Genomic DNA, 11,751 nt, shown 5'->3' with positions numbered 1-11,751 from the left:
AAGCACAAGTATAAAAAGCCTTTATATTCTATCAAAATATTCGTTTTACAATAGTACACGCTATTCGAACACAACATCCTTCGAGCACTGTGACTCTATTAAACGAGCGCCATGAAGAACTTCCTCAAAGTAGTGCTTGGCAGGTACTCGGCTTTCGTCCGAATCTCGGGATGCAACAACACTGGCCTTCATATCCGCCCAGTATGTTTTGACACGGGAAAGAGCCATCTGTGCGCCCTCTATGCACGCCGACCTCTTCATTGCATCAGCATGCGGCACCAAACCAAGGAACTGCTGCACCAAGCCAAAGTAACTCCTCGGCTCCGGCTTGTCCGGCCACAGACGACTCGCAGCATACCTCATGGCGAGTCCGGATAACCTGTTCAGCTCCGCCTAGGCGGCCAAACGGTCGGATACCGAAAGTGGGCGTTCTGGATTGTGGAACTGCGACCAAAAAAGCTCTTCCAATCCATGGTCACCTCGGCCGCGGAAGTGTTCGGTCGTGTCTGCCGCACTAGCTGCCAAATCCAGATAAGTGTTTTCCACACTCCACTGCTGGTCTAACGGAGCATACTTGGGGTCTCCGAACTTCATCCGCAGCATATAGGGCTTTCCAGCCGTGATATCTCCGGCCTGACGCAGCTCCTCCTTCATAGCTCTCATTGCAGAGCGAGTATCCTTGGCCTCGGCAGTGATCTTTTCAAGGTCCTTCTGAGCCGCCCTATCTTCTTGTTCTAGAAATTTACAGCGGTCGGCAGAATCCTTCAATTTTATAGCCATCTCGGCTATTACTTTCTTGCTCTGGCAGTGAGCAGCCTGTTCGGCTTTTAGCTCTTCAGCCGCTTTAACGGCAGCCACATCACTTCTCCTTGCTTTCTCCTTGGCTCGGGCAAGTTCCGCCCGAAGGTTCTCCACGGCAGCAACACCATCTGCATCAAGCACATATCTTATAAGGCACGAGCATCAAGCTCCTCTTATCAGATGTCTTTGGAACATACCTTGTGCCTCGTCTAGCCGCTTATTTACAAGCGCAATGTCGGCATCTGCTACGTCAAGTTGCCGCTTTAGCTCGGCAGATTCATCAGTCCAGCTAGCCACCGAACGTCTCGCCACCTTCATAGAAAAGGCGACATATTATACCTGGGGTTATGATCCTCTGTGCGCCGTCACTTTCGACAACACACAGAGTCTCAGGGGCTACTATTTATACAGGGCGCATTTTATATATGTGGCTCTACCAAAAGGTACACCTTTTTACGTACCTCAAAGCCTGTTAATAAACTCCTGGCAGCCTCGTACAATCCGCTTTCCGCGGATGAAATCCTTCCAATCACCGTATTCATCAACATACAGTGTTCTTGTGAGATGGACGCCCTCACAAGCATATCCTTCAGCCCCTCCGACCGCGCACCAGAGGATGCCGGACTAGCCTGACGACCTTTTCCAGGGTCCGGACTTGGAAAAACCCTCCGAGACGACACCTCGGGGTCGTCTGCCTCATGAGACGGTGTAGCAAGGGGAGGCGTTTTGCTCTCTATCATCTCTGGACAAAGATCCCCTGAAGATGAGCTCTGCTGAGAAGGGTTGAGATCCGAACTGCAAGGTAATATTTTGGTTATCTTCCTCAGAAATAAAACAGGAATGTCATTCATTATGGAACCCCTCCCTTCACTTACGGCTCGGGGGAGAGCGGGTCCCCTTGAGGGCGCAATCCGGCCGGGGCGTTCTCCGGTGCCGAACCCTCTGGCGAAGATTTCTTCCCCCGTTTTGAGGCCATCGCCTCCAGGTCTTCAGAGGCAGTCCTTTTCTTTCCCTGGTCGGGGGAATTTTCAATTCTTCCCTTCCCAACAGCCTCCTTCGCGGAGGCGGTAGCTCCTTGGTTCCCCCCTTCGCCTTCTGCCAAAAGCACGACCTCCAGCATCCTGGTTAGCATGGGATTCGGCGCGGTCTCGGGCAGGGGGGCTGGACACCTGATAAGCTTTGCCTTCGCTATCCACTCCTGTTCAAAGGATAACTCTGTTAAAGGGCAACTTTATGATGAAAATACGGATGGTGTGTCCAAATACGGGGCTACTTACCTTAGCATCCGGGCGATTGCAGCTCAGTCCTGCATCCTCGAACAAATCCGGACACCTTGCTTGTGATCCGAAGAACAATTTATACATCTCCATGGGTGTCGCGCCCATAAAATGTTGGAGGACTCGCGGTCCCTCCGGATTAAATTCCCACATGCGGAGAGGGCGACGTTTGTAGGGCAGTGTGCGGCGAATCAGCATAACTTGCGCCACTACGGTCAAATTGATATCTCTTTCTAGAAGATCTCGAACGCGGTCCTGCAACAAAGACACGTCTTTGGGCGGCCCCCAGATAAGCCCTTCATTGACCCATGACGCTAGCCATGGTGGGGGACCCGAGCGAAAAATAGGTGGCGCCACCCATGTGGTGCCCCTGGGGGCTGTGATGTAAAACCAGTCCCGTTGCCATAAGCCGAACTCCTCTTGAAAAGAGCCCTCGGGCCATGGAGCGTCGGCCATCTTGCTTATTATAGCTCCTCCGCACTCAGCATGCTGCCCCTCGATCATCTTCGGTTCCACCTTGAAGGTTCTAAGCCACAATCCGAAGTGAGGAGTAATATGGAGGAAGGCCTCACACACGACAATGAATGATGAGATTTGGAGGATGGACTCCAGAGCTAAGTTGTGGAACTCCAGCCCGTAATAAAACATAAGCCCCCTCACGAAGGGATCAATTGGGAAGCCTAGCCTCCGAAGGAAGTGAGATGTGAACACCACGCTCTCACCAGGCTGGGGAGTGGGAATGGCCTGCCCTTAAGTAGGCAGCCTATGCAAGATTTTGCCGGTTAGATACCTAGCATCTCTCAGCTTTCGCACATCTTCTTCCGTAACGGAGGAAGGCATCCACCGGTCTTGAAGGTCGGAGCCGGACATCATCAAAGGTCCGAGGCGCCTAAAACTAGAGCTTTGGGTGTTGGAACTCAAAGCGAGGGGCGGATTCGATTGGATTGAAAAGAAAGGAGTCGAGCCTTGTTCTCTTTATAAAGGAGTTGAATACCAAGAGCCCTCCCCGTAACCGTTTGGGACTCGCTTTCAATTAGGGAGTCATACCAAAGGCACGGTTGGGTTACCCACGCCCGTATTGATGTGAATCCCGGAATAAGGGGACACGATCTCTGCTTTGACAAGACGTGCCAAGGAAACCACCTCGCTAAATGCGATGAGGTGGAACAGTAGGATGTTTGGAAGCACAAGTAGTATATCTACTTGGTGCAAGGAATTTGGCTAGCATGAGGGGGAAAGGCAAGCTCAACATGTTTGGAAGGTCAATGACAATATACTTTAACTGAGATGTCAGAAAACATAAACCATTACGTTGTCTTCCTTGTCCAACGTCAACTCTTTTAGCATGTCATACTTAATGAGTGCTTCACAATCATAAAAGATGTCCAAGATAATATATTTATATGTGAACCCCTCTTTCCTTATAACTTCCTATTAATTGCAACGATGACCAAGGCTATGTTCATCAACTCTCAACAATTTTTATGCCTCATACTTTCTATGTGTGAAGTTATCACTATCCATAAGATCAATATGAACTCTTTTGTTCTTTCTACTTTCTCAAGATCATGGCAACATAGCAAAGCCCTTGACTCACCACTAATCTTTATTATAGATAGCACACGGACTCGATTACATAAAGAGATCACAATGCAAAACTCAAAACTACTTGATATCAAAAACTTCAAACTACTAGATCAAGATACTACTAAAAGGATCGAACTAAATAAAGAGGTAAAGATATGAGTGTGGTGGTGATACGATACCGGGGCACCTCCCCCAATCTTGGCAGTTGCCAAGGGGAGTGCCCATACCCATGTGATTATTTCCTCGGAGGTGATGGAGATGGTAATGACGGTGGAGTTGTTGCATTTTTCTTCTCTAGCTTGCGTCTGAGGCTAAAATTTTCCTCCCTCAGATCCTCATTCTCGAGCTCTAGTTTCATTATCTTTTTGCATAGTGCTGCCTTGCTTTCCTGCAAAAAACATGGTGGGATAGATTGGACCTTAGGGAGGCTTGACTTCTTGAACTCCACATGCATATCACCAGGTTGAGGTAGTAGATCGTCCTCTTCATCGGAGCTTGTCTCCTCCTTCCTCTTTGGATCATAGTCTTCTTCTTCCTCTGTGGTCCAGCCATAATGTTCCACATCCCCATATACTTTTGGGTTTGCGATATAATCAACCATGTAGCTCTCTCCCTCCGAATCTTGGGATGACATCTTGTTCCAAATCTGCAACAGGAATAGCTCGAAACGAAAACAGAGGATATTTGCGTGATACGGTGGTCAAAACCTTCGGGAGTATATATAATGAATTTTTACCGACCAAAATACGTAACATACAAGAAAACAGAGTCCGGGAGGCACACGAGGTGCCCAGGAGACAGGGGGGCGCGCCCTACAGGGGGGGCTCCTCTCTCATGGGAGCCTCGTGTCCCTTTTGGACTACTTCTTTCTTCCTAAAATTCTTAAATAATCCAAAACTGATAAAAATTGCCATTAGACTTGTTTTGGAGTCGGTTTACTTACCGTACCATGTACCTATGCCTTTTTGGAGTCTGGAACATTCTGGAAAGTGTCCCTTATATATTCCTCAGGGGTTATGGTCTCAATAATATTAGTTTCAACATTGATAGGATTACCTGAAATATAATGTTTAATTCTTTGACCATTTACCACCCTCAGATTTGAGCCTTCGAAGTTGTTGATTTTTATAGCACCAGAACGATAGACCTCCTCGATAACGTAGGGACCTTCCCATTTTGAGAGAAGTTTTCCTGCAAAAAATCTTAAACGAGAGTTGAATAATAACACATAATCGCCTACGTTAAACTCACGCTTTTGTATCCTCTTATCATGCCAGCGTTTGACTTTTTCTTTGAAAAGCTTAGCATTCTCATATGCTTGGGTTCTCCATTCATCAAGTAAGCTAATATCAAATAACCTTTTCTCACCGGCAAGTTTGAAATCATAATTGAGCTCTTTAATAGCCCAATATGCTTTATGTTCAACTTCAAGAGGTAAATGACATGCTTTTCCATAAAACATCTTATATGGAGACATACCCATAGGATTTTTGTATGCAGTTCTATAGGCCCATAATGCATCATCAAGTTTTTTGGACCAATTATTTCTAGATCTATTCACAATCTTTTGCAAAATTAATTTGAGCTCTCTATTGCTCAACTCTAATTGACCACTAGACTGCGGGTGATAAGGAGATGCGATTCTATGATTGACATCATACTTAGCAAGCATCTTACGAAAAGCACCATGAATAAAGTGTGAACCACCATCAGTCATAAGATATGTAGGGACTCCAAACCTCAGAAAAATAACTTATTTAAGCATTTTAATAGAAGTGTTATGATCAGCACTACTAGTTGGAATAGCTTCTACCCACTTAGTAACGTAATCAACAACAACTAAAATATGTGTATAACCATTGGAGGCAGGGAAAGGTCCCATATAATGAAAGCCCCAAACATCAAACGGTTCAATAACAAGAGAATAATTCATAGGCATTTCTTGACGTCTACTAATGTTACCTATTCTTTGACATTCATCACAAGATAAGACAAACTTACGAGCATCTTTGAAAAGAGCAGGCCAATAAAAACCAGAGATTAGTACCTTGTGTGCAGTTCTATCTCCAGTGTGGTGTCCTCCATAGGATTCAGAGTGACACTTGCGTAGAATTTGTTCCTGTTCATGCTCAGGCACACAAAGTCTAATAATACCATCTACTCCTTTATAAAGGTGTGGATCATCCTAGAAGTAATGTGTTAAATCGTAAAAGAACTTTTTCTTTTGCTGGTATGTGAAACTAGGCGGTATATGTTTAGCAACAATGTAATTAGCATAATCAGCATACCAAGGAGCAGTACGAGAAGCATTGACAACCGCTAATTGTTCATCAGGAAAACTATCATTAATAGGCAGTGAGTCATCAAGCACATTCTCTAACCTAGACAAGTTGTCTGCAACGGGGTTCTCAGCTCCCTTTCTATCAATAAATAATATGCAAGTCAAATTCTTGGAGAAAGAGAACCCATCTAATGAGTCTAGGCTTAGCATCTTTCTTTTCCATAAGATATTTAATAGCAGCATGATCAGTGTGAATAGTAACTCTGGAATCAACAATATAAGGTCTAAACTTATCACATGCAAACACAACTGCTAAGAACTCTTTTTTAGTAGTAGCATAATTTCTCTGGGCAGTATCAAGAGTCTTACTAGCATACTGGATGACATTCAATTTCTTATCGACTCTTTGCCCTAAAACAACACCTACAGCATAATCACTAGCATCGCACATAATTTCAAAAGGTAAATTCCAATCAGGTGGCTGAACAATAGGTGCAGTGATCAAAGCTTTCTTAAGTGTTTCAAATGCTTCTACACAATCATCATCAAAGACAAAAGGAATATCTTTTTGCAATAAATTAGTCAGAGGCCTAGAGATTTTAGAAAAGTCCTTAATGAACCTCCTATAAAAGCTGGCATGACCAAGGAAACTTCTTATACCTTTTATGTCCTTGGGACATGGCATCCTTTCAATAGCATCAACTTTGGCTTTATCAACTTCAATACCTCTCTCGGAGATCTTGTGCCCCAAGACAATGCCTTCATTAACCATAAAGTGACACTTTTCCCAATTCAGGACGAGACTAGTGTCTTCGCATCTATGCAAAACTCGATCAAGGTTGCTCAAACAATCATCAAAAGAGGATCCATAGACGGAGAAGTCATCCATGAATACCTCACAAATCTTTTCACAAAAATCAGAAAATATAGCCACCATGCATCTTTGAGAGGTAGCAGGTGCATTACATAAACCAAAAGGCATACGTCTATAAGCAAAAGTACCAAAAGGGCAAGTAAAAGTAGTTTTAGATTGATCCTTCGCTGACACAAGTATTTGAGAGAAACCAGAATAACCATCTAGAAAGCAAAAATGTGTGTGTTTGGATAGCCTCTCTAGCATTTGATCAATAAAAGGTAAAGGGTAATGATCTTTCTTAGTAGCTTTATTTAACTTACGGAAATCAATTACCATCCTATAGCCTGTAATAATTCTTTGCGGGATCAATTCATCTTTATCATTAGGAACAACGGTAATACCTCCCTTTTTAGGGACACAATGGACAGGGCTTACCCATTCACTATCAGCAACGGTATAAATAATACCTGCCTCAAGGAGCTTTAGTATCTCCTTTCTTACCACTTCCTTCATTTTGGGATTTAATCGTCTTTGAGGATCTCTAATTGGTTTGGCATCTTTCTCCACTGAAATTTTGTGTTGACATAATGTGGGACTAATGCCCTTAAGATCATCCATAGTATATCCAATAGCAGCTCGGTGCTTCTTCAGAGTTTTCAATAATCTTTCTTCTTCTTTCTCTGAAAGGTTAGCACTAATAATAACAGGATATATTTCTCTTTCATCAAGATAAGCATACTTAAGATTATCAGGTAATGGTTTGAGTTCAAACACGGGATCACCCTTGGGTGGAGGGGGATCCCCAAGAATTTCAACAGGAAGGTTATTGTCGGTGTCAAAACCGGCGGATCTCGGGTAGGGGGTCCCGAACTGTGCGTCTAGGCGGATGGTAGCAGGAGACAAGGGACACGATGTTTTACCCAGGTTCGGGCCCTCTTGATGGAGGTAAAACCCTACGTCCTGCTTGATTAATATTGATGATGTGTGTTACAAGAGTGGATCTACCACGAGATCAAGGAGGCTAAACCCTAGAAGCTAGCCTATGGTATGATTGTTGTTTGTCCTCTGGACTAAAGCCATCCGGTTTATATAGACACCGGAGAGGGCTAGGGTTACACAGAGTCGGTTACAATGGTAGGAAATCTACATATCCGTATCGCCAAGCTTGCCTTCCACGCCAAGGAAAGTCCCATCCGGACACGGGACGAAGTCTTCAATCTTGTATCTTCATAGTCTTGGAGTCCGGCCGATCATGATAGTTCGGCTATCCGGACACCCTCTAGTCCGGAACTCCCTCAGTAGCCCCTGAACCAGGCTTCAATGATGACGTGTCCGGCGCGCATGTTGTCTTCGGCATTGCAAGGCGGGTTCCTCCTCCGAATAATTTATAGAAGATTGTGAACACCAGGATAGTGTCCGGCTCTACAAAATAAATTCCACATACCACCATAGAGAGAATAATATTACACAAGTTCAATCTACTGACGTATTTTGTGGCGTGACGTCACACCACTACCAAGCCTTTACTCAAATTGTTTTTATTGTTCCACCTCCGCTTGTTTAGCGAAGCGGTTTCCTTGGCACGTCTTGTCGACGCAGAGATCATGTTTCCCTTATTCCGGGATTCCCATCAATACGGACGTGGGTAACCCAACCGCGCCATTGATTGTGACGCTTGGGAGATAAGCGAGTTTTACCAGGCCGGTGGGGACACATGTTTTTGTCCGCCCATATAAGGGGATAAAGATCCAACCCTTTTACCTGCGCCTTCTTCCTCCTTGGCTTATCCATCTCCGCGAACTCGAGCTCCAGCGCCCAAGTCCGCACTTCTCACCTCAACCTTATCCAACTATGTCCGGAGCAGGAGGCAAGTGGATGGCCTCCTCCGTTACGGAGGGGCAGATCCAGAAGCTGCGCGACGCCGGATATTTGTCCAGCGACATCGCGCACCGGCTCCCCGACGAGGGAGAGCTCATCCCCACCCCCAGGCCCCATGAGAGGGTAGTATTTCTTACCCATTTCCTCCGCGGACTGGGCTTCCCACTTCATCCCTTTGTCTGGGGGCTCATGTTCTACTACGGCCTAGATTTCCATGATCTGGCCCCGAATTTCATCCTCAACATCTCGGCGTTTATCATCGTGTGCGAGGCCTTTCTCTGCATCCAGCCCCACTTCGGCTTGTGGCTCAAGACCTTCAGTGTCAAGCCGAAGGTTGTGAAGGGCAGCCAAGCGGAGTGCGGAGGCGCCATGGTGGGCAGGATGTCCCACGTTACGTGGCTGGAGGGCACTTTCATGGAAACCATTAAGGGGTGGCAATCGGGGTAGTTCTACATCACCGAGCCACGTGACCCTGATTGGGCAGCGGCCCCCAAATTCAGATCCGGCATCCCTACACGGCTCACCTCGTGGAAAGAGAGTGGCCAGATCTGGGGGGATTCGAAGGAGCTGACCGGACTCCAAGCCTGTATCCAGAAGCTGGTGGATAAGAAGCTCAAGCTTGTCAATGTAGTCTAGGTCATGCTCATCCGCCGGATTCTCCCGTGCCAACGACGGGGCTTCAACATGTGGGAGTTTGATCCAGCGCAACACTAGACTCTGAGCGGGCTCTTCGACACTACGTACGAAGATGTCTGGAAGGTGCTGTTCAAGGGCGCCGAGGCTCCCGCATCCGCTACCGAAGATCGCGGATTCCGGTCGCAGCGTCCAGCTGACGAGGTAAGTGATTTTGCCACTTGTTTTCCATAGTTTGACTCTATGCGGGATCTAAACTCCCTTTACCTTTGACAGGACTGGCTGGCGAAGGCCGAACGGACTATCTGTCCGGTCCCATTGCCAGAGGACCCAGTGGACGCCCGCCTAACGGGGCTGCTGGCTCCGGCACCCCACGTGGTGCCGGAGAGAAAGGCCAAGAAGAAGGCCACGGGGACTCGGAAGAGTTCCCGTTTTCAGGTGCTATCGGATGATGAATCCGAGGCCAACTCCTCCCACCAAGGCAAGGAGGAGAAGAAGAAAGCCTCTCCCCCAGTGGGGGGAGGGAAGAAAAGGAAGGCCTCCCCAACAAGGGAGGCCGAAGGGTCCAAGAAGGGAAAAACTCTCCCCCCGGACTGCTCCGCCAACGCCAGTGATGACGACGAGGACTGGCCTCCAAGGGCCAAGCCCCTGGCGAGATCGTAAGTATCCGGACTCCCAAATAACTTCAAGGTTTTTATTTCTCGCCACATAATGTCTTTCTAATGCCGCATACAACCCTGCAGTCCGCCTAAGGATGATCTTCCCGCTTCATCGAGCGGGTCCTTAGGTGCGTCAGATATGGATTCTCTTCCGACTGCCTCCACCCCCCGTGACGCGAACGATGCCGAGGTGGGATCCCAGGAAGGGACCCACCAGGAGGAGAGGGCCCCGGAGGTGTCGCAGGACAACCTCCCGGACTTTGCACCGGACTCGGCCCCGGAACCCACAGTGGCTCCGGAGTCCGGCGGGCGACCCCTTCGTAAGAAGGGCAAGACCGTGACGCCAGCAGCCTCCGTCCAACCGGAGGCGCCGGATAATTTGCTAGAGGCGCTCAACAGCGCCTCCATCGAAGAGGAACACCGCATTGTTATGAGTGTGGTGATTTAGAAGGTGCAGCTCGCCAAGAGCGGGCTGACCGAAGTCTGCAGCAGCCTTCTAACAGACTTTGAGGTAAGAATTTCAATATGTATAAAATGGTACCGCATAGACAGTAGCCCCTGATGCTCGGTTCGATGTTCGGAAAGAAAAGCCAGACTGAGGATCTAAAAAGATATACTCAGGAGTCATAATAAATATGTCAATATGGGATTGCAGGCCGCGCTGCTGACCTCTGCTGCACTGACTGTGGAGGTCAATACTTTGAAGGAAAACCTCAAGCGGTCCAAGAACGAGCTCGGCCGTGCGAAGAAGCAGCTCGAGGACAAGGAAGGTGAGTAACACCTTATTAAAATTGTACCTTACAGAAAAGGATTTTGGTTGCAAAAAGAATGACAAGGATAACGTGGGTATTGCAGGGGCCACTAACGAGGTGGCGACCCTGAAAGAGGCGGTGGCCGCGGCCGAACGCAATGCGGCCGCGGAGCGCACCGAGCGAGAGAAGCAGGAGGCGCGGGTGGTGGAGGTACAACAAGAGCTCCAGGATCTCGTGAAAAAACATGAGAGCCTGGAGCGTGACTCGAAGACTCGAGAGTCTGAGCTTGCAACGGCTCTTGAGAGTGCCAAAGCCGCTAAGGCCGAAGCCTACAAGGCCCTCCAGGAGATTGAGGCAGTGAAGAAAATAGCAGCGGGTAAGGCATTTTTCATGCAAAGTAAGCATGTGAGTGTTAATTACCTGTTGCTTACCCGAATTCGGAGCTCTCCAGGAGCGTTCGCAGATCTTCCTCGCAGCGTGTCCGATGCTGCCGCATTCTACCGGGCCGAGGAGGGGAGCTCGACGGAGAAGGTCTTCTGGTCTCAGTATGCTGAGGCCGGACATCTGGTGCCCCTTAGCGACCAGCTGAAGCAGCTGGTCGAGCTCCACAAGGCGGCCGAACAGGCCATGAAGGGCCTCATAGTTCGGCTGTGGCCTAAGGAGGCCATGCCTGGGAGCTACTTCGGCCTGGTGTGGCGGCTGGTAGATGCGTGCCCGTGGGTTGAAGTCATCAAGCACTCCGCCTGTATTGAGGGTGCCCGTCGGGCCCTTGCCCGCGCAAAGGTGCACTGGGGCAAGATGGATGCCCAGAAGCTTGTGACGGACCCGCCACCAGAGGGCAAGGAGCATTGCATGCCCGAGATGTATTACAAGAGTGTGCTGAAGGGCGCCCGCACTATTGCGGGGGAGTGCTCCAAAGATGTAATTTTTGAGTAGACTCGCATTTTGTTATCCTGTGCGCTGAAAACTTAGTTATATGCGCTAAGCAATGCTTGTTAATTTAAAATATTACCTTCTGTGCGGCTGT

Source organism: Triticum aestivum, chromosome 3B (assembly GCF_018294505.1).
Source record: "Triticum aestivum cultivar Chinese Spring chromosome 3B, IWGSC CS RefSeq v2.1, whole genome shotgun sequence".
Lineage (NCBI taxonomy): Eukaryota > Viridiplantae > Streptophyta > Magnoliopsida > Poales > Poaceae > Triticum > Triticum aestivum.
This window is presented reverse-complemented; position numbering follows the sequence as displayed.